The 22,910-nt window shown below is 44.7% G+C and overlaps 9 non-coding genes across 9 annotated transcripts; all 9 read left to right on the top strand.

Annotated features, from left to right (window-relative positions):
- Nucleotides 1-2,819: 2,819 nt before the first annotated feature.
- On the top strand, nucleotides 2,820-3,018 carry LOC130303234 (U2 spliceosomal RNA). Its single transcript, XR_008853345.1, has one exon. It is a non-coding gene; the product is annotated as a U2 spliceosomal RNA (small nuclear RNA).
- A 2,094-nt stretch (nucleotides 3,019-5,112) lies between these two features.
- Nucleotides 5,113-5,303, top strand: LOC130303211 (U2 spliceosomal RNA). The gene has a single exon (XR_008853322.1). It is a non-coding gene; the product is annotated as a U2 spliceosomal RNA (small nuclear RNA).
- A 2,091-nt stretch (nucleotides 5,304-7,394) lies between these two features.
- On the top strand, nucleotides 7,395-7,585 carry LOC130303210 (U2 spliceosomal RNA). The gene has a single exon (XR_008853321.1). It is a non-coding gene; the product is annotated as a U2 spliceosomal RNA (small nuclear RNA).
- Nucleotides 7,586-9,668: 2,083 nt separating this feature from the next.
- Nucleotides 9,669-9,859, top strand: LOC130303209 (U2 spliceosomal RNA). The gene has a single exon (XR_008853320.1). It is a non-coding gene; the product is annotated as a U2 spliceosomal RNA (small nuclear RNA).
- Nucleotides 9,860-11,943: 2,084 nt separating this feature from the next.
- LOC130303196 (U2 spliceosomal RNA) lies at nucleotides 11,944-12,134 on the top strand. Its single transcript, XR_008853308.1, has one exon. It is a non-coding gene; the product is annotated as a U2 spliceosomal RNA (small nuclear RNA).
- Nucleotides 12,135-14,237: 2,103 nt separating this feature from the next.
- Nucleotides 14,238-14,428, top strand: LOC130303226 (U2 spliceosomal RNA). The gene has a single exon (XR_008853338.1). It is a non-coding gene; the product is annotated as a U2 spliceosomal RNA (small nuclear RNA).
- Nucleotides 14,429-16,517: 2,089 nt separating this feature from the next.
- On the top strand, nucleotides 16,518-16,708 carry LOC130303207 (U2 spliceosomal RNA). The gene has a single exon (XR_008853318.1). It is a non-coding gene; the product is annotated as a U2 spliceosomal RNA (small nuclear RNA).
- A 2,093-nt stretch (nucleotides 16,709-18,801) lies between these two features.
- Nucleotides 18,802-18,992, top strand: LOC130303225 (U2 spliceosomal RNA). The gene has a single exon (XR_008853337.1). It is a non-coding gene; the product is annotated as a U2 spliceosomal RNA (small nuclear RNA).
- A 2,101-nt stretch (nucleotides 18,993-21,093) lies between these two features.
- LOC130303223 (U2 spliceosomal RNA) lies at nucleotides 21,094-21,284 on the top strand. Its single transcript, XR_008853334.1, has one exon. It is a non-coding gene; the product is annotated as a U2 spliceosomal RNA (small nuclear RNA).
- The last annotated feature ends 1,626 nt before the right edge of the window (nucleotides 21,285-22,910 follow it).

Here is a 22,910-nt window from a genome sequence, read left to right as displayed (position 1 = left end):
ATTGGAAGATGAGGAAGTAATGGCTGGTTTTAATCATGTGTTTTTATCCTGTGTTTCTAAACAACCTGATTTTAGTAATGTCTTAGTGTGGTGGGAATGGGCTAAAGGAGAGTTTTCTAATTTCTTTAAGATGTTTTGCATAAAGAGAGCACAAGAGAAGAGGAGGAGTGATGAAAGGCTTGTATCCCGGTTAGAGACTCTCTATAAGTTTAAACGTGTTGGTGTGGAGGTGGAGGATGAGATTGTTAAGGTGAAGGGGGAGATGAAAAAAAGGTTGTTGGAAAAGGGAAGGAATATTGTATATAAGTCTAAAGTGCAGCACCTAGAAGAAAATGAGCAGTGTACACGGTATTTCTTTAAAAAATGTTTTAATGCTAAAGGTGTTTTTAAATCTGTTTTTACCCCTACGGGGGAAGTTTTTGGAGAGGAGATGGTGAAGGAGATTGGCAGATTTTATGAGACACTCTTTAGTAATAAGAGCAGAGCCAGTGAGACGGAGATGAATGATTATTGTAATATTTTGGAGAATAATGTTCCTGTTGAAAAAGTAGATTTTTTGATTGATGATGTTAGTGAAGGGGAGATCAAGCAGGCCCTGGATAAGATGGCCAAAGGGAAGACACCAGGCTGTGATGGTCTCCCCGCTGAGTTTTATTCCGCGTTCTGGAATATTTTAAGTAAAGAGTTTACACGGGTGGTGCAATATGTTTTTAACTCAGGTGTTTTAGCTGAATCTATGAAGAAAGGGGTCATAACATTAATTCATAAAAAAGGTGATGGCAGAGATCTTAAAAATTGGAGACCTATAACTTTATTAAATTGTGACTACAAGATAATTGCTAAGATTGTGGCTAATAGACTGAGTGATGTAGTGGACCACCTTGTGGGAGAATACCAAGTTTGTGCAGTACCGAAAAGAAAAATAACAGATAATTTATTGCTTTTAAGAGACTCTATTTATTACAGTAACTTTAACAAGAATGCACTGTTTGTTGAGTCCATAGATTTCGAAAAGGCTTATGATAAGGTTGCACATGATTTTATGTTCATTGCTTTAAAACACTTAGGTATTCCAGAAAAGTTATTATCTGTTATTATGAGTTTTTATCATGGGGTGACAAGTCAGATTTTAGTAAATGGGCATGTGGGGCCTGCTTTTAATGTCTTGTCTGGAGTCAGACAGGGATGCCCACTCTCCCCAATTCTGTTTATATGCGTTATAGAGGGCCTGTTGAAGAATGTGCAGAAAGATAAATGTGTGAGTGGTGTTTTTATTCCAGGTAGTGATGGTAGTAAGTTAAAGGTTTTAAGTTATATGGACGATGTGGTTTTTACTTGTACATCCCAAGCAGATCTCAACAGAGTAAATTTGCATGTGAGGATTTTTTGTTGTGTGGCTGGGATGAATGTGAACTGGGGGAAGTGCCAATTATGCAGTTTTGGGAACCAAGAGAATATAGTAGTGGATGGTGTTAAGGAAAAAGAAGACATTGAAGTGCTAGGAGTGATATTTGATAAAGACCTCAAAGGAAAGAAAAGTTATGAGACTTTGGACAGTAAAATTGAGAAGAAGCTATCCTTCTGGAGGTTAAGGAACTTGTCACTTAAAGGGAAAGTTCTTATCATTAAGTCTGTAATCCTACCGCTTCTCTTGTATACGGCTATGGTGCTTCCTCCAGGGAAGTTATGGACTAGGAGAGTCACAAGGAAGCTTTTTGTGTTCTTCTGGGGGTCTAAGATGGAGAAAATGAGAAGAGAAGAAGTGATGAAGAGTATGAATTTGGGCGGATATAACTTTCCAAACATTGATCTGTTTTTAAAGGTGCACTATTTTCTTTTAATTTTTAAATTGATACAGTGCAATAATAGGGCGGCAGACATGAGTAAATACCTTGCAGGATGGTTGTTTTCCAAATGGGGCTGGTGTGAGAGGGATTTGAGGAGACCCATAGCACATGTGATACCTACCTTCTATGTGCTCCTCAGGTCTTTCAATGATCAATTTGGTTTGAGCTCTTTAGGTGAACCTGATAAAAAGAAAATAGAACAAGAAATAAGGAAAAATGAGAGATTATATGAAGTACCATTCTGCACTAATGCTCAGTCTGTGAAGATTTGGAAGTTTTTTAAAGTTATTGGACTATCAAACAGACAAAAAGACGTTAGTTGGATGTCCTTTCATGGCTGCCTCCCAACCCGATCTTTTTTAAATGGAAGAGGTTTGAGAATAAGTGACAGATGCCCAAGAGAGGGTTGTGGAGGTAGAGAAGACTTAGTGCACCTTTATTGGGACTGTTTTTATGCAAAAGAATTTTTTATGTTTTTAAAGAAGTTTTTAATCCAACTCACTGGATATAACAGTTTTTCTTTTGAGAAAGTTTTTATTGGTCAAGATCTTAGTAAAAAGGAAGATACACGTACTAATTGGATTCTTTTTTCTGTTTTTAAAGAGGTTTTATGGGACTCACGCAATTTGCTTGTTTTTAAAAATGTTGTTATTTCTCCGAGGGAATTGAAAAGATTGTTTTTAGGAAGGATTTTTACTATCTTTCTACTGGACAAAAAGAGAATTGGTGAAGAAGAAGCGGAGAAAATCTGGATGCATACACGATGGAAGAATTTATAAGAAGTACGTAAAGGAGAAAGCTGTAAGTTTTTGACCAATTTCTGTGATTGTTTTTGACATGTTTTTTTGTTTTGTTGTTTGGTCACTTTTTCTTGGCACTCGGTTCCCTTAGTTAGTTTTTTCCGTATGATGTTTTTTCAGATATTGTTTTAAGTGACGAGTCTTGGTAGGTGACCTGATGATCGTCCAAACAATAGTCTGTAACTGAGGAAAAAAAAAAAAAAAAAAAAAAAAAAAAATCTGTTCTTATCAGTTTAATATCTGATACGTCCCCTATCTGGGGACCATATATTAAATGGATTTTTGAGAACGGGGGCCGATTTCGAAGCTTGCTTCCGTCGCCCTATGCATTGACCCGATATGGCAGTATCTTCGGGTACAGTGCACCACCCCCTTACAGGGTTAAAAAGAAAGATTCCTACTTTCATTGCTACCTGCTTGCTGGCTAGCCAGCTAGCCAGCCCTGTGGGCCTTGCTGCTGCTGCAGCCAAAAAACAAAAGGTGGTGCTGCTGCTGCTTCTGCTGCTTCTGCTTCTGCTTCTGCTTGTGTCTGGCCGCTGTTGGAGCGTCCAGGCACAGGACTTCTGCTGCTGCTGACTAAATGGCCTCCTTAATTGGATCATTTGAGTAGCCAGCACACCTGTGCAGGTAGGGCATGACATGATAGGCAGCTGCCTTGATAGCGGGTGGGTGCTGAATGTTCCTAATTGACAAAATAAGATTAATGCTTATGAAGAAATATAAAATCTCATCCCTTCCCCAATATCGCGCCACACCCCTACCCCTTAATTCCCTGGTTGAACTTGATGGACACATGTCTTTTTTCGACCGTACTAACTATGTAACTATGTAACATAACATGGGGGGGGGGGGGGGGTCTCCTGGCTGTTCACACAGGTGTGTCATTGCTGTACATTGACCATGCATTGCTTCTGTGGTATTGCAAAGGCAAAGACAAATGCTTCCAGCCATCCATTGCACTAATGGATTGGTCATCAGCTGGCTGTCTATGTCCCGCATCAATATAGACCAAAGTACAGAGGGTTAGGCTATGCTATTGTGCACCTACCTGATGCATCAGAAGGTGCGAGGCCCTTGCTAAATTCTGTGCACAGACTTTGAGATCTATGCTTTAGACTGTATCTAAACCTGCTCCAACATGGACTGACATTCTGGCCTACTTTCAGCCGATGCGACTTGTCTGTCGCTGAACAGTCGCTTTTTATGTATTCAGCACCTATGTATAATGTTGTAAAAATGCTCTAGAAGCTAAAGTCGCAGAAATGTCACACATATTTGGCCTGCAACTTTCTGTGCGACAAATTCAGACAGGAAAAATCTGTATAAATCCTTAGAAAATTATCCCCCAGTGTCTCCATCTGCTGGCGGTATTGAATAAGCATTGCTGCACTGATGGGGTATGCATTAGACGAAAAAAAAGAAGAAAAAGAAGAATAATACGCCCAGAAAAGAGGCGAAAAGGAGAAAAACGTAAAAAAACGTGAAAAAAAAAGTAAGAGGAAGAGAAGGGAAAAAAAGGTGGAAATGGGTTTAAAAGTGATTTCGGCGGAGAAATATATATATATATATATATATATATATATATATATATACGCGCACACACACACATATATATAAACGTATTCTCCGTTGAGATATTGCAGCCGCTGCTGTGTCCAGGCCCAGGAGCCTTAGCACTGTGCTGTGATGTCACTCAATACCACTGACATCACTAGGTGTAAACAACATCTCTCCTTTGCTGTGTATGTGACTATGGAGCTGTTTGGTGATGTCGTCTATTATGGCCTTCATAGAAGCAACAGGAGATTGTTGCATCCATCTAGAACCCTCAGAACTACAGTGCTATGATGTCACTCACTTCCACAGGCCTTGCAGAGTGTAAACAACAACAACCCAGCTTTGTTGTGTATGTAACCATAGGGATTTGTGATGTCACCTAGAACCTTCACAGCAGCGACAGCTTTATGAGGAGCATCAGCACTGCTCTGCCTGAGCAGAACCATCACCGCCATAGGTTGTCAAATAACCCGGATTTAACCCACACAGGTAAGTCCAATGGGGTGCAGGCATGTCCTCTATGCTTACAGCTTCCCGTGGGTGTTGGTTTGATACCGTTTGGGGACAGCCAAGGAGGCATCTGCAGGCAACAAAGGTAGGTGTGTGCTTGTGTGTGTGTTTCCTATGCAGATCCTAAGCCCAGTGTCACATGCAAGTAGGAGGAGTAAGAAGGGTTCCTGGCAAATCCGGGTTATGGATTGCATTTAAAAAGGCCCCGTGGGAGTGCAATGGGCCCCTGTCTTGCTGCTTAGCAATAATGGTATGGGTTTAGGTTCTGCTGTGTGTACTGGTGGTTGACTGCCCCCCAGCCCAGAGTGTGCATGGAAAATTGTCTGGCAGCCTCCCTGACAGCAAGCAGTGATAGTGCCCATGAAGGGCACCTTGTTGGGCCCGCCCCTTTCACGGTTATCGCTTCTCGGCCTTTTGGCTAAGATCAAGTGTAGTATCTGTTCTTATCAGTTTAATATCTGATACGTCCCCTATCTGGGGACCATATATTAAATGGATTTTTGAGAACGGGGGCCGATTTCGAAGCTTGCTTCCGTCGCCCTATGCATTGACCCGATATGGCAGTATCTTCGGGTACAGTGCACCACCCCCTTACAGGGTTAAAAAGAAAGATTCCTACTTTCATTGCTACCTGCTTGCTGGCTAGCCAGCTAGCCAGCCCTGTGGGCCTTGCTGCTGCTGCAGCCAAAAAACAAAAGGTGGTGCTGCTGCTGCTTCTGCTGCTTCTGCTTCTGCTTGTGTCTGGCCGCTGTTGGAGCGTCCAGGCACAGGACTTCTGCTGCTGCTGACTAAATGGCCTCCTTAATTGGATCATTTGAGTAGCCAGCACACCTGTGCAGGTAGGGCATGACATGATAGGCAGCTGCCTTGATAGCGGGTGGGTGCTGAATGTTCCTAATTGACAAAATAAGATTAATGCTTATGAAGAAATATAAAATCTCATCCCTTCCCCAATATCGCGCCACACCCCTACCCCTTAATTCCCTGGTTGAACTTGATGGACACATGTCTTTTTTCGACCGTACTAACTATGTAACTATGTAACATAACATGGGGGGGGGGGTCTCCTGGCTGTTCACACAGGTGTGTCATTGCTGTACATTGACCATGCATTGCTTCTGTGGTATTGCAAAGGCAAAGACAAATGCTTCCAGCCATCCATTGCACTAATGGATTGGTCATCAGCTGGCTGTCTATGTCCCGCATCAATATAGACCAAAGTACAGAGGGTTAGGCTATGCTATTGTGCACCTACCTGATGCATCAGAAGGTGCGAGGCCCTTGCTAAATTCTGTGCACAGACTTTGAGATCTATGCTTTAGACTGTATCTAAACCTGCTCCAACATGGACTGACATTCTGGCCTACTTTCAGCCGATGCGACTTGTCTGTCGCTGAACAGTCGCTTTTTATGTATTCAGCACCTATGTATAATGTTGTAAAAATGCTCTAGAAGCTAAAGTCGCAGAAATGTCACACATATTTGGCCTGCAACTTTCTGTGCGACAAATTCAGACAGGAAAAATCAGTATAAATCCTTAGAAAATTATCCCCCAGTGTCTCCATCTGCTGGCGGTATTGAATAAGCATTGCTGCACTGATGGGGTATGCATTAGACGAAAAAAAAGAAGAAAAAGAAGAATAATACGCCCAGAAAAGAGGCGAAAAGGAGAAAAACGTAAAAAAACGTGAAAAAAAAAGTAAGAGGAAGAGAAGGGAAAAAAAGGTGGAAATGGGTTTAAAAGTGATTTCGGCGGAGAAATATATATATATATATATATATATATATATATATATATATATATACGCGCACACACACACATATATATATAAACGTATTCTCCGTTGAGATATTGCAGCCGCTGCTGTGTCCAGGCCCAGGAGCCTTAGCACTGTGCTGTGATGTCACTCAATACCACTGACATCACTAGGTGTAAACAACATCTCTCCTTTGCTGTGTATGTGACTATGGAGCTGTTTGGTGATGTCGTCTATTATGGCCTTCATAGAAGCAACAGGAGATTGTTGCATCCATCTAGAACCCTCAGAACTACAGTGCTATGATGTCACTCACTTCCACAGGCCTTGCAGAGTGTAAACAACAACAACCCAGCTTTGTTGTGTATGTAACCATAGGGATTTGTGATGTCACCTAGAACCTTCACAGCAGCGACAGCTTTATGAGGAGCATCAGCACTGCTCTGCCTGAGCAGAACCATCACCGCCATAGGTTGTCAAATAACCCGGATTTAACCCACACAGGTAAGTCCAATGGGGTGCAGGCATGTCCTCTATGCTTACAGCTTCCCGTGGGTGTTGGTTTGATACCGTTTGGGGACAGCCAAGGAGGCATCTGCAGGCAACAAAGGTAGGTGTGTGCTTGTGTGTGTGTTTCCTATGCAGATCCTAAGCCCAGTGTCACATGCAAGTAGGAGGAGTAAGAAGGGTTCCTGGCAAATCCGGGTTATGGATTGCATTTAAAAAGGCCCCGTGGGAGTGCAATGGGCCCCTGTCTTGCTGCTTAGCAATAATGGTATGGGTTTAGGTTCTGCTGTGTGTACTGGTGGTTGACTGCCCCCCAGCCCAGAGTGTGCATGGAAAATTGTCTGGCAGCCTCCCTGACAGCAAGCAGTGATAGTGCCCATGAAGGGGACCTTGTTGGGCCCGCCCCTTTCACGGTTATCGCTTCTCGGCCTTTTGGCTAAGATCAAGTGTAGTATCTGTTCTTATCAGTTTAATATCTGATACGTCCCCTATCTGGGGACCATATATTAAATGGATTTTTGAGAACGGGGGCCGATTTCGAAGCTTGCTTCCGTCGCCCTATGCATTGACCCGATATGGCAGTATCTTCGGGTACAGTGCACCACCCCCTTACAGGGTTAAAAAGAAAGATTCCTACTTTCATTGCTACCTGCTTGCTGGCTAGCCAGCTAGCCAGCCCTGTGGGCCTTGCTGCTGCTGCTGCTGCAGCCAAAAAACAAAAGGTGGTGCTGCTGCTGCTTCTGCTGCTTCTGCTTCTGCTTGTGTCTGGCCGCTGTTGGAGCGTCCAGGCACAGGACTTCTGCTGCTGCTGACTAAATGGCCTCCTTAATTGGATCATTTGAGTAGCCAGCACACCTGTGCAGGTAGGGCATGACATGATAGGCAGCTGCCTTGATAGCGGGTGGGTGCTGAATGTTCCTAATTGACAAAATAAGATTAATGCTTATGAAGAAATATAAAATCTCATCCCTTCCCCAATATTGCGCCACACCCCTACCCCTTAATTCCCTGGTTGAACTTGATGGACATATGTCTTTTTTCGACCGTACTAACTATGTAACTATGTAACATAACATGGGGGGGGGGGGGGGGGGTCTCCTGGCTGTTCACACAGGTGTGTCATTGCTGTACATTGACCATGCATTGCTTCTGTGGTATTGCAAAGGCAAAGACAAATGCTTCCAGCCATCCATTGCACTAATGGATTGGTCATCAGCTGGCTGTCTATGTCCCGCATCAATATAGACCAAAGTACAGAGGGTTAGGCTATGCTATTGTGCACCTACCTGATGCATCAGAAGGTGCGAGGCCCTTGCTAAATTCTGTGCACAGACTTTGAGATCTATGCTTTAGACTGTATCTAAACCTGCTCCAACATGGACTGACATTCTGGCCTACTTTCAGCCAATGCGACTTGTCTGTCGCTGAACAGTCGCTTTTTATGTATTCAGCACCTATGTATAATGTTGTAAAAATGCTCTAGAAGCTAAAGTCGCAGAAATGTCACACATATTTGGCCTGCAACTTTCTGTGCGACAAATTCAGACAGGAAAAATCAGTATAAATACTTAGAAAATTATCCCCCAGTGTCTCCATCTGCTGGCGGTATTGAATAAGCATTGCTGCACTGATGGGGTATGCATTAGACGAAAAAAAAGAAGAAAAAGAAGAATAATACGCCCAGAAAAGAGGCGAAAAGGAGAAAAACGTAAAAAAACGTGAAAAAAAAGTAAGAGGAAGAGAAGGGAAAAAAAGGTGGAAATGGGTTTAAAAGTGATTTCGGCGGAGAAATATATATATATATATATATATATATACGCGCACACACACACATATATATAAACGTATTCTCCGTTGAGATATTGCAGCCGCTGCTGTGTCCAGGCCCAGGAGCCTTAGCACTGTGCTGTGATGTCACTCAATACCACTGACATCACTAGGTGTAAACAACATCTCTCCTTTGCTGTGTATGTGACTATGGAGCTGTTTGGTGATGTCGTCTATTATGGCCTTCATAGAAGCAACAGGAGATTGTTGCATCCATCTAGAACCCTCAGAACTACAGTGCTATGATGTCACTCACTTCCACAGGCCTTGCAGAGTGTAAACAACAACAACCCAGCTTTGTTGTGTATGTAACCATAGGGATTTGTGATGTCACCTAGAACCTTCACAGCAGCGACAGCTTTATGAGGAGCATCAGCACTGCTCTGCCTGAGCAGAACCATCACCGCCATAGGTTGTCAAATAACCCGGATTTAACCCACACAGGTAAGTCCAATGGGGTGCAGGCATGTCCTCTATGCTTACAGCTTCCCGTGGGTGTTGGTTTGATACCGTTTGGGGACAGCCAAGGAGGCATCTGCAGGCAACAAAGGTAGGTGTGTGCTTGTGTGTGTGTTTCCTATGCAGATCCTAAGCCCAGTGTCACATGCAAGTAGGAGGAGTAAGAAGGGTTCCTGGCAAATCCGGGTTATGGATTGCATTTAAAAAGGCCCCGTGGGAGTGCAATGGGCCCCTGTCTTGCTGCTTAGCAATAATGGTATGGGTTTAGGTTCTGCTGTGTGTACTGGTGGTTGACTGCCCCCCAGCCCAGAGTGTGCATGGAAAATTGTCTGGCAGCCTCCCTGACAGCAAGCAGTGATAGTGCCCATGAAGGGCACCTTGTTGGGCCCGCCCCTTTCACGGTTATCGCTTCTCGGCCTTTTGGCTAAGATCAAGTGTAGTATCTGTTCTTATCAGTTTAATATCTGATACGTCCCCTATCTGGGGACCATATATTAAATGGATTTTTGAGAACGGGGGCCGATTTCGAAGCTTGCTTCCGTCGCCCTATGCATTGACCCGATATGGCAGTATCTTCGGGTACAGTGCACCACCCCCTTACAGGGTTAAAAAGAAAGATTCCTACTTTCATTGCTACCTGCTTGCTGGCTAGCCAGCTAGCCAGCCCTGTGGGCCTTGCTGCTGCTGCTGCTGCAGCCAAAAAACAAAAGGTGGTGCTGCTGCTGCTTCTGCTGCTTCTGCTTCTGCTTGTGTCTGGCCGCTGTTGGAGCGTCCAGGCACAGGACTTCTGCTGCTGCTGACTAAATGGCCTCCTTAATTGGATCATTTGAGTAGCCAGCACACCTGTGCAGGTAGGGCATGACATGATAGGCAGCTGCCTTGATAGCGGGTGGGTGCTGAATGTTCCTAATTGACAAAATAAGATTAATGCTTATGAAGAAATATAAAATCTCATCCCTTCCCCAATATCGCGCCACACCCCTACCCCTTAATTCCCTGGTTGAACTTGATGGACATATGTCTTTTTTCGACCGTACTAACTATGTAACTATGTAACATAACATGGGGGGGGGGGGGTCTCCTGGCTGTTCACACAGGTGTGTCATTGCTGTACATTGACCATGCATTGCTTCTGTGGTATTGCAAAGGCAAAGACAAATGCTTCCAGCCATCCATTGCACTAATGGATTGGTCATCAGCTGGCTGTCTATGTCCCGCATCAATATAGACCAAAGTACAGAGGGTTAGGCTATGCTATTGTGCACCTACCTGATGCATCAGAAGGTGCGAGGCCCTTGCTAAATTCTGTGCACAGACTTTGAGATCTATGCTTTAGACTGTATCTAAACCTGCTCCAACATGGACTGACATTCTGGCCTACTTTCAGCCGATGCGACTTGTCTGTCGCTGAACAGTCGCTTTTTATGTATTCAGCACCTATGTATAATGTTGTAAAAATGCTCTAGAAGCTAAAGTCGCAGAAATGTCACACATATTTGGCCTGCAACTTTCTGTGCGACAAATTCAGACAGGAAAAATCAGTATAAATCCTTAGAAAATTATCCCCCAGTGTCTCCATCTGCTGGCGGTATTGAATAAGCATTGCTGCACTGATGGGGTATGCATTAGACGAAAAAAAAGAAGAAAAAGAAGAATAATACGCCCAGAAAAGAGGCGAAAAGGAGAAAAACGTAAAAAAACGTGAAAAAAAAGTAAGAGGAAGAGAAGGGAAAAAAAGGTGGAAATGGGTTTAAAAGTGATTTCGGCGGAGAAATATATATATATATATATATATATATATATATACGCGCACACACACACATAGATATAAACGTATTCTCCGTTGAGATATTGCAGCTGCTGCTGTGTCCAGGCCCAGGAGCCTTAGCACTGTGCTGTGATGTCACTCAATACCACTGACATCACTAGGTGTAAACAACATCTCTCCTTTGCTGTGTATGTGACTATGGAGCTGTTTGGTGATGTCGTCTATTATGGCCTTCATAGAAGCAACAGGAGATTGTTGCATCCATCTAGAACCCTCAGAACTACAGTGCTATGATGTCACTCACTTCCACAGGCCTTGCAGAGTGTAAACAACAACAACCCAGCTTTGTTGTGTATGTAACCATAGGGATTTGTGATGTCACCTAGAACCTTCACAGCAGCGACAGCTTTATGAGGAGCATCAGCACTGCTCTGCCTGAGCAGAACCATCACCGCCATAGGTTGTCAAATAACCCGGATTTAACCCACACAGGTAAGTCCAATGGGGTGCAGGCATGTCCTCTATGCTTACAGCTTCCCGTGGGTGTTGGTTTGATACCGTTTGGGGACAGCCAAGGAGGCATCTGCAGGCAACAAAGGTAGGTGTGTGCTTGTGTGTGTGTTTCCTATGCAGATCCTAAGCCCAGTGTCACATGCAAGTAGGAGGAGTAAGAAGGGTTCCTGGCAAATCCGGGTTATGGATTGCATTTAAAAAGGCCCCGTGGGAGTGCAATGGGCCCCTGTCTTGCTGCTTAGCAATAATGGTATGGGTTTAGGTTCTGCTGTGTGTACTGGTGGTTGACTGCCCCCCAGCCCAGAGTGTGCATGGAAAATTGTCTGGCAGCCTCCCTGACAGCAAGCAGTGATAGTGCCCATGAAGGGCACCTTGTTGGGCCCGCCCCTTTCACGGTTATTGCTTCTCGGCCTTTTGGCTAAGATCAAGTGTAGTATCTGTTCTTATCAGTTTAATATCTGATACGTCCCCTATCTGGGGACCATATATTAAATGGATTTTTGAGAACGGGGGCCGATTTTGAAGCTTGCTTCCGTCGCCCTATGCATTGACCCGATATGGCAGTATCTTCGGGTACAGTGCACCACCCCCTTACAGGGTTAAAAAGAAAGATTCCTACTTTCATTGCTACCTGCTTGCTGGCTAGCCAGCTAGCCAGCCCTGTGGGCCTTGCTGCTGCTGCTGCAGCCAAAAAACAAAAGGTGGTGCTGCTGCTGCTTCTGCTGCTTCTGCTTCTGCTTGTGTCTGGCCGCTGTTGGAGCGTCCAGGCACAGGACTTCTGCTGCTGCTGACTAAATGGCCTCCTTAATTGGATCATTTGAGTAGCCAGCACACCTGTGCAGGTAGGGCATGACATGATAGGCAGCTGCCTTGATAGCGGGTGGGTGCTGAATGTTCCTAATTGACAAAATAAGATTAATGCTTATGAAGAAATATAAAATCTCATCCCTTCCCCAATAGCGCGCCACACCCCTACCCCTTAATTCCCTGGTTGAACTTGATGGACATATGTCTTTTTTCGACCGTACTAACTATGTAACTATGTATCATAACATGGGGGGGGGGGGGTCTCCTGGCTGTTCACACAGGTGTGTCATTGCTGTACATTGACCATGCATTGCTTCTGTGGTATTGCAAAGGCAAAGACAAATGCTTCCAGCCATCCATTGCACTAATGGATTGGTCATCAGCTGGCTGTCTATGTCCCGCATCAATATAGACCAAAGTACAGAGGGTTAGGCTATGCTATTGTGCACCTACCTGATGCATCAGAAGGTGCGAGGCCCTTGCTAAATTCTGTGCACAGACTTTGAGATCTATGCTTTAGACTGTATCTAAACCTGCTCCAACATGGACTGACATTCTGGCCTACTTTCAGCCGATGCGACTTGTCTGTCGCTGAACAGTCGCTTTTTATGTATTCAGCACCTATGTATAATGTTGTAAAAATGCTCTAGAAGCTAAAGTCGCAGAAATGTCACACATATTTGGCCTGCAACTTTCTGTGCGACAAATTCAGACAGGAAAAATCAGTATAAATCCTTAGAAAATTATCCCCCAGTGTCTCCATCTGCTGGCGGTATTGAATAAGCATTGCTGCACTGATGGGGTATGCATTAGACGAAAAAAAAGAAGAAAAAGAAGAATAATACGCCCAGAAAAGAGGCGAAAAGGAGAAAAACGTAAAAAAACGTGAAAAAAAAGTAAGAGGAAGAGAAGGGAAAAAAAGGTGGAAATGGGTTTAAAAGTGATTTCGGCGGAGAAATATATATATGTATATATATATATATATATATATATATATATATATATATATATACGCGCACACACACACATATATATAAACGTATTCTCCGTTGAGATATTGCAGCCGCTGCTGTGTCCAGGCCCAGGAGCCTTAGCACTGTGCTGTGATGTCACTCAATACCACTGACATCACTAGGTGTAAACAACATCTCTCCTTTGCTGTGTATGTGACTATGGAGCTGTTTGGTGATGTCGTCTATTACGGCCTTCATAGAAGCAACAGGAGATTGTTGCATCCATCTAGAACCCTCAGAACTACAGTGCTATGATGTCACTCACTTCCACAGGCCTTGCAGAGTGTAAACAACAACAACCCAGCTTTGTTGTGTATGTAACCATAGGGATTTGTGATGTCACCTAGAACCTTCACAACAGCGACAGCTTTATGAGGAGCATCAGCACTGCTCTGCCTGAGCAGAACCATCAACGCCATAGGTTGTCAAATAACCCGGATTTAACCCACACAGGTAAGTCCAATGGGGTGCAGGCATGTCCTCTATGCTTACAGCTTCCCGTGGGTGTTGGTTTGATACCGTTTGGGGACAGCCAAGGAGGCATCTGCAGGCAACAAAGGTAGGTGTGTGCTTGTGTGTGTGTTTCCTATGCAGATCCTAAGCCCAGTGTCACATGCAAGTAGGAGGAGTAAGAAGGGTTCCTGGCAAATCCGGGTTATGGATTGCATTTAAAAAGGCCCCGTGGGAGTGCAATGGGCCCCTGTCTTGCTGCTTAGCAATAATGGTATGGGTTTAGGTTCTGCTGTGTGTACTGGTGGTTGACTGCCCCCCAGCCCAGAGTGTGCATGGAAAATTGTCTGGCAGCCTCCCTGACAGCAAGCAGTGATAGTGCCCATGAAGGGCACCTTGTTGGGCCCGCCCCTTTCACGGTTATCGCTTCTCGGCCTTTTGGCTAAGATCAAGTGTAGTATCTGTTCTTATCAGTTTAATATCTGATACGTCCCCTATCTGGGGACCATATATTAAATGGATTTTTGAGAACGGGGGCCGATTTCAAAGCTTGCTTCCGTCGCCCTATGCATTGACCCGATATGGCAGTATCTTCGGGTACAGTGCACCACCCCCTTACAGGGTTCAAAAGAAAGATTCCTACTTTCATTGCTACCTGCTTGCTGGCTAGCCAGCTAGCCAGCCCTGTGGGCCTTGCTGCTGCTGCTGCAGCCAAAAAACAAAAGGTGGTGCTGCTGCTGCTTCTGCTGCTTCTGCTTCTGCTTGTGTCTGGCCGCTGTTGGAGCGTCCAGGCACAGGACTTCTGCTGCTGCTGACTAAATGGCCTCCTTAATTGGATCATTTGAGTAGCCAGCACACCTGTGCAGGTAGGGCATGACATGATAGGCAGCTGCCTTGATAGCGGGTGGGTGCTGAATGTTCCTAATTGACAAAATAAGATTAATGCTTATGAAGAAATATAAAATCTCATCCCTTCCCCAATAGCGCGCCACACCCCTACCCCTTAATTCCCTGGTTGAACTTGATGGACATATGTCTTTTTTCGACCGTACTAACTATGTAACTATGTATCATAACATGGGGGGGGGGGTCTCCTGGCTGTTCACACAGGTGTGTCATTGCTGTACATTGACCATGCATTGCTTCTGTGGTATTGCAAAGGCAAAGACAAATGCTTCCAGCCATCCATTGCACTAATGGATTGGTCATCAGCTGGCTGTCTATGTCCCGCATCAATATAGACCAAAGTACAGAGGGTTAGGCTATGCTATTGTGCACCTACCTGATGCATCAGAAGGAGCGAGGCCCTTGCTAAATTCTGTGCACAGACTTTGAGATCTATGCTTTAGACTGTATCTAAACCTGCTCCAACATGGACTGACATTCTGGCCTACTTTCAGCCGATGCGACTTGTCTGTCGCTGAACAGTCGCTTTTTATGTATTCAGCACCTATGTATAATGTTGTAAAAATGCTCTAGAAGCTAAAGTCGCAGAAATGTCACACATATTTGGCCTGCAACTTTCTGTGTGACAAATTCAGACAGGAAAAATCAGTATAAATCCTTAGAAAATTATCCCCCAGTGTCTCCATCTGCTGGCGGTATTGAATAAGCATTGCTGCACTGATGGGGTATGCATTAGACGAAAAAAAAGAAGAAAAAGAAGAATAATACGCCCAGAAAAGAGGCGAAAAGGAGAAAAACGTAAAAAAACGTGAAAAAAAAGTAAGAGGAAGAGAAGGGAAAAAAAGGTGGAAATGGGTTTAAAAGTGATTTCGGCGGAGAAATATATATATATATATATATATATATATATATATATATATACGCGCACACACACACATATATATATAAACGTATTCTCCGTTGAGATATTGCAGCCGCTGCTGTGTCCAGGCCCAGGAGCCTTAGCACTGTGCTGTGATGTCACTCAATACCACTGACATCACTAGGTGTAAACAACATCTCTCCTTTGCTGTGTATGTGACTATGGAGCTGTTTGGTGATGTCGTCTATTATGGCCTTCATAGAAGCAACAGGAGATTGTTGCATCCATCTAGAACCCTCAGAACTACAGTGCTATGATGTCACTCACTTCCACAGGCCTTGCAGAGTGTAAACAACAACAACCCAGCTTTGTTGTGTATGTAACCATAGGGATTTGTGATGTCACCTAGAACCTTCACAGCAGCGACAGCTTTATGAGGAGCATCAGCACTGCTCTGCCTGAGCAGAACCATCACCGCCATAGGTTTTCAAATAACCCGGATTTAACCCACACAGGTAAGTCCAATGGGGTGCAGGCATGTCCTCTATGCTTACAGCTTCCCGTGGGTGTTGGTTTGATACCGTTTGGGGACAGCCAAGGAGGCATCTGCAGGCAACAAAGGTAGGTGTTTGCTTGTGTGTGTGTTTCCTATGCAGATCCTAAGCCCAGTGTCACATGCAAGTAGGAGGAGTAAGAAGGGTTCCTGGCAAATCCGGGTTATGGATTGCATTTAAAAAGGCCCCGTGGGAGTGCAATGGGCCCCTGTCTTGCTGCTTAGCAATAATGGTATGGGTTTAGGTTCTGCTGTGTGTACTGGTGGTTGACTGCCCCCCAGCCCAGAGTGTGCATGGAAAATTGTCTGGCAGCCTCCCTGACAGCAAGCAGTGATAGTGCCCATGAAGGGCACCTTGTTGGGCCCGCCCCTTTCACGGTTATCGCTTCTCGGCCTTTTGGCTAAGATCAAGTGTAGTATCTGTTCTTATCAGTTTAATATCTGATACGTCCCCTATCTGGGGACCATATATTAAATGGATTTTTGAGAACGGGGGCCGATTTCGAAGCTTGCTTCCGTCGCCCTATGCATTGACCCGATATGGCAGTATCTTCGGGTACAGTGCACCACCCCCTTACAGGGTTAAAAAGAAAGATTCCTACTTTCATTGCTACCTGCTTGCTGGCTAGCCAGCTAGCCAGCCCTGTGGGCCTTGCTGCTGCTGCTGCAGCCAAAAAACAAAAGGTGGTGCTGCTGCTGCTTCTGCTGCTTCTGCTTCTGCTTGTGTCTGGCCGCTGTTGGAGCGTCCAGGCACAGGACTTCTGCTGCTGCTGACTAAATGGCCTCCTTAATTGGATCATTTGAGTAGCCAGCACACCTGTGCAGGTAGGGCATGACATGATAGGCAGCTGCCTTGATAGCGGGTGGGTGCTGAATGTTCCTAATTGACAAAATAAGATTAATGCTTATGAAGAAATATAAAATCTCATCCCTTCCCCAATATCGCGCCACACCCCTACCCCTTAATTCCCTGGTTGAACTTGATGGACATATGTCTTTTTTCGACCGTACTAACTATGTAACTATGTATCATAACATGGGGGGGGGGGGGTCTCCTGGCTGTTCACACAGGTGTGTCATTGCTGTACATTGACCATGCATTGCTTCTGTGGTATTGCAAAGGCAAAGACAAATGCTTCCAGCCATCCATTGCACTAATGGATTGGTCATCAGCTGGCTGTCTATGTCCCGCATCAATATAGACCAAAGTACAGAGGGTTAGGCTATGCTATTGTGCACCTACCTGATGCATCAGAAGGTGCGAGGCCCTTGCTAAATTCTGTGCACAGACTTTGAGATCTATGCTTTAGACTGTATCTAAACCTGCTCCAACATGGACTGACATTCTGGCCTACTTTCAGCCGATGCGACTTGTCTGTCGCTGAACAGTCGCTTTTTATGTATTCAGCACCTATGTATAATGTTGTAAAAATGCTCTAGAAGCTAAAGTCGCAGAAATGTCACACATATTTGGCCTGCAACTTTCTGTGCGACAAATTCAGACAGGAAAAATCAGTATAAATCCTTAGAAAATTATCCCCCAGTGTCTCCATCTGCTGGCGGTATTGAATAAGCATTGCTGCACTGATGGGGTATGCATTAGACGAAAAAAAAGAAGAAAAAGAAGAATAATACGCCCAGAAAAGAGGCGAAAAGGAGAAAAACGTAAAAAAACGTGAAAAAAAAGTAAGAGGAAGAGAAGGGAAAAAAAGGTGGAAATGGGTTTAAAAGTGATTTCGGCGGAGAAATATATATATATATATATATATATATATATATATATATATATATACGCGCACACACACACATATATATAAACGTATTCTCCGTTGAGATATTGCAGCCGCTGCTGTGTCCAGGCCCAGGAGCCTTAGCACTGTGCTGTGATGTCACTCAATACCACTGACATCACTAGGTGTAAACAACATCTCTCCTTTGCTGTGTATGTGACTATGGAGCTGTTTGGTGATGTCGTCTATTACGGCCTTCATAGAAGCAACAGGAGATTGTTGCATCCATCTAGAACCCTCAGAACTACAGTGCTATGATGTCACTCACTTCCACAGGCCTTGCAGAGTGTAAACAACAACAACCCAGCTTTGTTGTGTATGTAACCATAGGGATTTGTGATGTCACCTAGAACCTTCACAACAGCGACAGCTTTATGAGGAGCATCAGCACTGCTCTGCCTGAGCAGAACCATCAACGCCATAGGTTGTCAAATAACCCGGATTTAACCCACACAGGTAAGTCCAATGGGGTGCAGGCATGTCCTCTATGCTTACAGCTTCCCGTGGGTGTTGGTTTGATACCGTTTGGGGACAGCCAAGGAGGCATCTGCAGGCAACAAAGGTAGGTGTGTGCTTGTGTGTGTGTTTCCTATGCAGATCCTAAGCCCAGTGTCACATGCAAGTAGGAGGAGTAAGAAGGGTTCCTGGCAAATCCGGGTTATGGATTGCATTTAAAAAGGCCCCGTGGGAGTGCAATGGGCCCCTGTCTTGCTGCTTAGCAATAATGGTATGGGTTTAGGTTCTGCTGTGTGTACTGGTGGTTGACTGCCCCCCAGCCCAGAGTGTGCATGGAAAATTGTCTGGCAGCCTCCCTGACAGCAAGCAGTGATAGTGCCCATGAAGGGCACCTTGTTGGGCCCGCCCCTTTCACGGTTATCGCTTCTCGGCCTTTTGGCTAAGATCAAGTGTAGTATCTGTTCTTATCAGTTTAATATCTGATACGTCCCCTATCTGGGGACCATATATTAAATGGATTTTTGAGAACGGGGGCCGATTTCAAAGCTTGCTTCCGTCGCCCTATGCATTGACCCGATATGGCAGTATCTTCGGGTACAGTGCACCACCCCCTTACAGGGTTCAAAAGAAAGATTCCTACTTTCATTGCTACCTGCTTGCTGGCTAGCCAGCTAGCCAGCCCTGTGGGCCTTGCTGCTGCTGCTGCAGCCAAAAAACAAAAGGTGGTGCTGCTGCTGCTTCTGCTGCTTCTGCTTCTGCTTGTGTCTGGCCGCTGTTGGAGCGTCCAGGCACAGGACTTCTGCTGCTGCTGACTAAATGGCCTCCTTAATTGGATCATTTGAGTAGCCAGCACACCTGTGCAGGTAGGGCATGACATGATAGGCAGCTGCCTTGATAGCGGGTGGGTGCTGAATGTTCCTAATTGACAAAATAAGATTAATGCTTATGAAGAAATATAAAATCTCATCCCTTCCCCAATAGCGCGCCACACCCCTACCCCTTAATTCCCTGGTTGAACTTGATGGACATATGTCTTTTTTCGACCGTACTAACTATGTAACTATGTATCATAACATGGGGGGGGGGGGGTCTCCTGGCTGTTCACACAGGTGTGTCATTGCTGTACATTGACCATGCATTGCTTCTGTGGTATTGCAAAGGCAAAGACAAATGCTTCCAGCCATCCATTGCACTAATGGATTGGTCATCAGCTGGCTGTCTATGTCCCGCATCAATATAGACCAAAGTACAGAGGGTTAGGCTATGCTATTGTGCACCTACCTGATGCATCAGAAGGTGCGAGGCCCTTGCTAAATTCTGTGCACAGACTTTGAGATCTATGCTTTAGACTGTATCTAAACCTGCTCCAACATGGACTGACATTCTGGCCTACTTTCAGCCGATGCGACTTGTCTGTCGCTGAACAGTCGCTTTTTATGTATTCAGCACCTATGTATAATGTTGTAAAAATGCTCTAGAAGCTAAAGTCGCAGAAATGTCACACATATTTGGCCTGCAACTTTCTGTGTGACAAATTCAGACAGGAAAAATCAGTATAAATCCTTAGAAAATTATCCCCCAGTGTCTCCATCTGCTGGCGGTATTGAATAAGCATTGCTGCACTGATGGGGTATGCATTAGACGAAAAAAAAGAAGAAAAAGAAGAATAATACGCCCAGAAAAGAGGCGAAAAGGAGAAAAACGTAAAAAAACGTGAAAAAAAAGTAAGAGGAAGAGAAGGGAAAAAAAGGTGGAAATGGGTTTAAAAGTGATTTCGGCGGAGAAATATATATATATATATATATATATATATATATATATATATATATATATATATACGTGCACACACACACATATATATAAACGTATTCTCCGTTGAGATATTGCAGCCGCTGCTGTGTCCAGGCCCAGGAGCCTTAGCACTGTGCTGTGATGTCACTCAATACCACTGACATCACTAGGTGTAAACAACATCTCTCCTTTGCTGTGTATGTGACTATGGAGCTGTTTGGTGATGTCGTCTATTATGGCCTTCATAGAAGCAACAGGAGATTGTTGCATCCATCTAGAACCCTCAGAACTACAGTGCTATGATGTCACTCACTTCCACAGGCCTTGCAGAGTGTAAACAACAACAACCCAGCTTTGTTGTGTATGTAACCATAGGGATTTGTGATGTCACCTAGAATTTTCACAGCAGCGACAGCTTTATGAGGAGCATCAGCACTGCTCTGCCTGAGCAGAACCATCACCGCCATAGGTTGTCAAATAACCCGGATTTAACCCACACAGGTAAGTCCAATGGGGTGCAGGCATGTCCTCTATGCTTACAGCTTCCCGTGGGTGTTGGTTTGATACCGTTTGGGGACAGCCAAGGAGGCATCTGCAGGCAACAAAGGTAGGTGTGTGCTTGTGTGTGTGTTTCCTATGCAGATCCTAAGCCCAGTGTCACATGCAAGTAGGAGGAGTAAGAAGGGTTCCTGGCAAATCCGGGTTATGGATTGCATTTAAAAAGGCCCCGTGGGAGTGCAATGGGCCCCTGTCTTGCTGCTTAGCAATAATGGTATGGGTTTAGGTTCTGCTGTGTGTACTGGTGGTTGACTGCCCCCCAGCCCAGAGTGTGCATGGAAAATTGTCTGGCAGCCTCCCTGACAGCAAGCAGTGATAGTGCCCATGAAGGGCACCTTGTTGGGCCCGCCCCTTTCACGGTTATCACTTCTCGGCCTTTTGGCTAAGATCAAGTGTAGTATCTGTTCTTATCAGTTTAATATCTGATACGTCCCCTATCTGGGGACCGTATATTAAATGGATTTTTGAGAACGGGGGCCGATTTCGAAGCTTGCTTCCGTCGCCCTATGCATTGACCCGATATGGCAGTATCTTCGGGTACAGTGCACCACCCCCTTACAGGGTTAAAAAGAAAGATTCCTACTTTCATTGCTACCTGCTTGCTGGCTAGCCAGCTAGCCAGCCCTGTGGGCCTTGCTGCTGCTGCTGCAGCCAAAAAACAAAAGGTGGTGCTGCTGCTGCTTCTGCTGCTTCTGCTTCTGCTTGTGTCTGGCCGCTGTTGGAGCGTCCAGGCACAGGACTTCTGCTGCTGCTGACTAAATGGCCTCCTTAATTGGATCATTTGAGTAGCCAGCACACCTGTGCAGGTAGGGCATGACATGATAGGCAGCTGCCTTGATAGCGGGTGGGTGCTGAATGTTCCTAATTGACAAAATAAGATTAATGCTTATGAAGAAATATAAAATCTCATCCCTTCCCCAATATCGCGCCACACCCCTACCCCTTAATTCCCTGGTTGAACTTGATGGACATATGTCTTTTTTCGACCGTACTAACTATGTAACTATGTATCATAACATGGGGGGGGGGGGGGGGTCTCCTGGCTGTTCACACAGGTGTGTCATTGCTGTACATTGACCATGCATTGCTTCTGTGGTATTGCAAAGGCAAAGACAAATGCTTCCAGCCATCCATTGCACTAATGGATTGGTCATCAGCTGGCTGTCTATGTCCCGCATCAATATAGACCAAAGTACAGAGGGTTAGGCTATGCTATTGTGCACCTACCTGATGCATCAGAAGGTGCGAGGCCCTTGCTAAATTCTGTGCACAGACTTTGAGATCTATGCTTTAGACTGTATCTAAACCTGCTCCAACATGGACTGACATTCTGGCCTACTTTCAGCCAATGCGACTTGTCTGTCGCTGAACAGTCGCTTTTTATGTATTCAGCACCTATGTATAATGTTGTAAAAATGCTCTAGAAGCTAAAGTCGCAGAAATGTCACACATATTTGGCCTGCAACTTTCTGTGCGACAAATTCAGACAGGAAAAATCAGTATAAATCCTTAGAAAATTATCCCCCAGTGTCTCCATCTGCTGGCGGTATTGAATAAGCATTGCTGCACTGATGGGGTATGCATTAGACGAAAAAAAAGAAGAAAAAGAAGAATAATACGCCCAGAAAAGAGGCGAAAAGGAGAAAAACGTAAAAAAACGTGAAAAAAAAGTAAGAGGAAGAGAAGGGAAAAAAAGGTGGAAATGGGTTTAAAAGTGATTTCGGCGGAGAAATATATATATATATATATATATATATATATATATATATATATATACGCGCACACACACACATATATATAAACGTATTCTCCGTTGAGATATTGCAGCCGCTGCTGTGTCCAGGCCCAGGAGCCTTAGCACTGTGCTGTGATGTCACTCAATACCACTGACATCACTAGGTGTAAACAACATCTCTCCTTTGCTGTGTATGTGACTATGGAGCTGTTTGGTGATGTCGTCTATTATGGCCTTCATAGAAGCAACAGGAGATTGTTGCATCCATCTTGAACCCTCAGAACTACAGTGCTATGATGTCACTCACTTCCACAGGCCTTGCAGAGTGTAAACAACAACAACCCAGCTTTGTTGTGTATGTAACCATAGGGATTTGTGATGTCACCTAGAATTTTCACAGCAGCGACAGCTTTATGAGGAGCATCAGCACTGCTCTGCCTGAGC

This window comes from Hyla sarda, unplaced genomic scaffold (genome assembly GCF_029499605.1).
Source record: "Hyla sarda isolate aHylSar1 unplaced genomic scaffold, aHylSar1.hap1 scaffold_1193, whole genome shotgun sequence".
Classification (NCBI taxonomy): domain Eukaryota; kingdom Metazoa; phylum Chordata; class Amphibia; order Anura; family Hylidae; genus Hyla; species Hyla sarda.
The sequence above is the reverse complement of the archived record's forward strand: the minus strand, read 5'-3'. Positions and strand labels throughout refer to the sequence as shown.